This window comes from Perissodus microlepis, chromosome 18 (assembly GCF_051167445.1).
Source record: "Perissodus microlepis isolate ML-2025 ecotype Zambia chromosome 18, ASM5116744v1, whole genome shotgun sequence".
In the NCBI taxonomy this organism is placed as follows: domain Eukaryota; kingdom Metazoa; phylum Chordata; class Actinopteri; order Cichliformes; family Cichlidae; genus Perissodus; species Perissodus microlepis.
The window spans coordinates 21,192,120-21,196,185 of NC_140478.1; the positions used below are offsets into that span (position 1 = coordinate 21,192,120).

At 39.5% G+C, this 4,066-nt stretch overlaps 1 pseudogene; it reads left to right on the forward strand.

The window, feature by feature from the left end:
- Window positions 1–2,913, forward strand: LOC146367804 (chemokine XC receptor 1-like; annotated as a pseudogene).
- The last annotated feature ends 1,153 nt before the right edge of the window (window positions 2,914–4,066 follow it).

Consider the following 4,066-nt stretch of genomic DNA (forward strand, 5'->3'; position numbering starts at 1 on the left):
GTGTTTGTTTTCTGAAATTTGATACTTTTTTAGTCACTTTGGTTTTATATAATATACAAAAACTAGAACCAAAATCAACAGTTTCTGTCACTTTAGAGAAAACTGCTGAGTCATTGTGTTTGATTGCATTTTATTTCATATGTATGTTTTCCAGAAGATTGAAAATGGCAAACTTCACATCCACATCCAGAACGAGTGGTCTTGTTGAATACATGTGTGATACTAATGATCCCATGATCAATGGTCCTTTTTTCATCTTGATCTTCATCCTCAGTATCATATGCAACAGCCTCCTCTTATGTGTTCTTTTCATCTACGAGAATCTGAAAAGTATCACAAATATTTTCATCCTGAACCTGGCCTGCTCTGATTTGATCTTCACCATCACACTTCCATTCTGGGCCGTTGATCACCTACACCACTGGGTCTTTGGGGACTCTAGTTGCAAAGTTTATCACTGCTGGATTCGCTGTTGGTTTGTACAGCAGTGTCATTCTGCTGACTGCTATGACAGTGGATCGTTTTACTACTGTTGTACTGCACAACTGGCCGATCAGCCATGCCAGAGTGAAGAGGTGTGCAATTGGTGCCTGTATAGCTGCCTGGGTCATCAGCATCTTAGCGTCCCTGAGTGATGCAATGAAAGTAAAGGTTGAAATCTGGGATGGTAAAAACTATTGCGAGCCTGAATCTGAAGACAAGCTTGGACATTATCTCCAAGTGTCACTGCTATTCTTCCTCCCATTTGCCATCATTATTTTCTGCTACTCTGCCATCCTCATGAAAGTTTTGCAAGGTTTAAACAGAAGGAAGTTCAGGACTGTGGCTGTGTATGTTGTGTATTGTTGCAGCCTTTTTCATTTGCTGGGGGCCATACCATATTATGCTTTTAATCAAGTCTCTCAATACAAACAAAGATTGTAAGGTACTGAAACGGATAGAAGTTGCCTACCATATCTGTGAAATGCTTGCCTATTCTCACTGCTGTATGAACCCTCTGCTATATATGCTCTCGCAGAAGTTGCGAAAGCATCTGTTGAATCTTTTGCGCTGTGAAAAAGTGAACAGGAAGAAGAGAGAGAGAAGCACCAGCCTGAACACTTCACAACAATTCACACTGCAGAGCTCTGCTGTTTAGATGGAACTGCACAACTATCCATTTAACAGTCACTAATAAAATTAAACCTTGATTCAGGCTGATACAGTCATAGTACTTTGATGTGTAAGTGTATTAACACATTCATTGAGGCAAACAGAGAGCAGTAATTAAATCTAATTACTGCTCTCTGTTTGCCTCAGTTGGACTGTAAAAGTCCAACTGAGGCAAACTTGGACTGTCAACTTGGACTGTAAAAGTAACAATAGCTGGTGTATTTTTACTTATACCTTTATTTTAAAGTAGACAAATTACTTTTTTAATTAACAAAAAGTGTAAAGGTTGGGATAAACATGCTTTAAAATTATTGAAATGCTGACACTGATGTAACAGAAATATCAATCAACCTTAACTAGATAACCAGAACCTTAAATACAATGTGAAAATTTAAATGAATTGTGCTTAATAGACAATTCAATCTGTATCCAGTTACTTAAACTTTAGGGAAAAACAGTATTAGACTGCTCCATCAAGCTCCATCTATGCAATCTATATGACTCCTTCTGTATGTTCTTTTCAAAATGGTGGAAATTAAAACTTCCAGATTTTATGGACACAAGGGAGTGGTACTGTAGATAGCATGATTCTGTTGCTTAAACTCAAGTTGTTTCTTCTATTTCCAAGTCTGAACTTTGATTTAGTAGGATTTCAGAAATGCACAATAGTTTTACCCCTTCGAAAAGAAGTGTGAGTACCTCGCATGTTCAACCAATGTCCATACTTCAGGAAGTAGAGGGCAGGATGAGGCAGAAATTATTTTACTCAGGACAGCTATAAGGGGCAATAGGTGGAGTAAGGCCAGACATCAGAGCAGGAATTTGAAAGCTCAGAGGAGGACATATCAGCTTTTGAGGGGCCTGGCCACGGGCCTAGCATTAATAATAAGAACAGCTGTTTAATGCAGGGCTCTGAAGTTTAGACATTACAATATGTAGAAGGGGAAATAAGAATGTATTCAATTTAATTCACACACACACATACGTGTTTTCGTGATATATCAGTACGTATGACAAAAATGTGACAAATGGGAACGTGCCTTTCCGAAGGTCCTAGAGGCATGGGAATCACAAAAAGTTTGACCCATGCTTCCAGGAACACGCCCATCTGTTGAGATTTTGGCTAGGGCTAAATTTTGGTCAAACCTGAATTTAATGCTACTTGTGAGGACACTGTCAGGTTTATATGACTTATGAGTACCATAAGGTCACACACAGATATTTCACGTTTAGGTGAATTGTGAAGCCCATGGAAACACATAATTTTCAAGTATACATGACTTATAAGGACCAGGTAAGGGTAGGTTCTGTATTTTTAGCTTAGCTCCTTTTGAGATTACAATATAATAGACATGGATGCACAATAGTAATGCTCACCAGTCGGGTAACTTCTGACAGAAATATCAGACATTTATGTGTTAATAAAACAGTAAATCTAAGCTGTGTAAAGACTTAAAAAAAAAAGACATGGGTCAAATGTGGTCAGTCTACTTTTTAAGTCTTGATATTGTAATGCATTAATTCATTTTGCAGTGAATGTTCATGTGAATAAAAACGTGGAACATTATCTGCCTTTCTTATCATTTAATTGCAAAAAGCACCCAGCATAAACCACAGATTTATGAGTAAGAACAATGCAATACAGAAAACTGCAATACTGACATAACTGTGGAAGTAACAAAGTATCTCTCTTGCTTGTTTCTTTTTTTCTTGCATCTTTCTTTTAATGCTATGATCCTGTTGTGGATGCAGTACCTTATGACAACCCAGTCTCTGCCTTTCAGAGCTGCCGGCTCTGCTTGGAGGCAGCAGTCACATTCCTTTTTACCTGGTACTTTGCAGCTTTTTATGAAGTGAAACGTGCCGCTCAGCAACCTTCACTTCATCATTTGTCCACTTGCTTCTCACCGTCCCAGCTGTCATAAATGGAAACAAAAGAAAATATCTTAATGCAAATGCAAGAAAACATAGAAAATATTCTAGTTTATAATGTGAATACAAAATGTTCTTAAACCTTGCTTTCTACTGGAGCACTTTAAAGGAGCAATAAGCACAATTCATCATACTTAGGTTGAAGGAATTAAAAATGACTATGTGAAGAACTAGAGGTGTAATTACATCTGGAGTACAGCATGAAGTCACAATCCCTCTCTCTGTGTTGATCTCCAGCCATAGACTTTGGTTTGGTTTACAGGCAGTGCAAAACAGCACACCTAGCAGTGAAAAGATATTTCTTATTGCTCCTTTAAGGATGCTTGGAATGAACCATTTGAAGTGCTGTGTTCTGCTGGGAATCAAATAAGATGAAATGATTTATGATAAAAGCTCTCAATAGTGTCATGTCTGAAAACAAACTTGTCCTTTGATCACAAGTATATTCACCTAAAACATTTTGTATTTGGGTGCCTTTACCCCTTCTTGGTGAAGTGTTGCTAATGTTTTTGTTGTCCAGGGTGATTGAGGCAGAGGTGCCCTTCATCTTGTCCAGGGCAGCTGAGTAAAGCGTGTGGCTTGGAACCCCCGGAATACTTGGTCCTTGAGCCTTTGAAAAGTAACAGTGAAATATGAGAATCAATGCATGCAATAGGTATGTTTGCTTTTTTCTCTGCATTGTAGGCAAAGTCAGCGTTGGGCAGTGTGTAATTCTACATTAAGGGGCTAAGGGGCGATCGTGGCTCAAGAGTTGTAATCGGAAGGTTGCCGGTTCGAGCCCCGGCTCCGACAGTCTCGGTCGTTGTGTCCTTGGGAAAGACACTTCACCTGTTGCCTACTGGTGGTGGTCAGAGGGCCCGGTGGCGCCAGTGTCCGGCAGTCTCGCCTCTGTCAGTGCGCCCCAGGGTGGCTGTGGCTACAATGTAGCTGCCATCACCAGTGTGTGAATGTCTGTGTGAATGGGTGAATGACTGAATGTGTA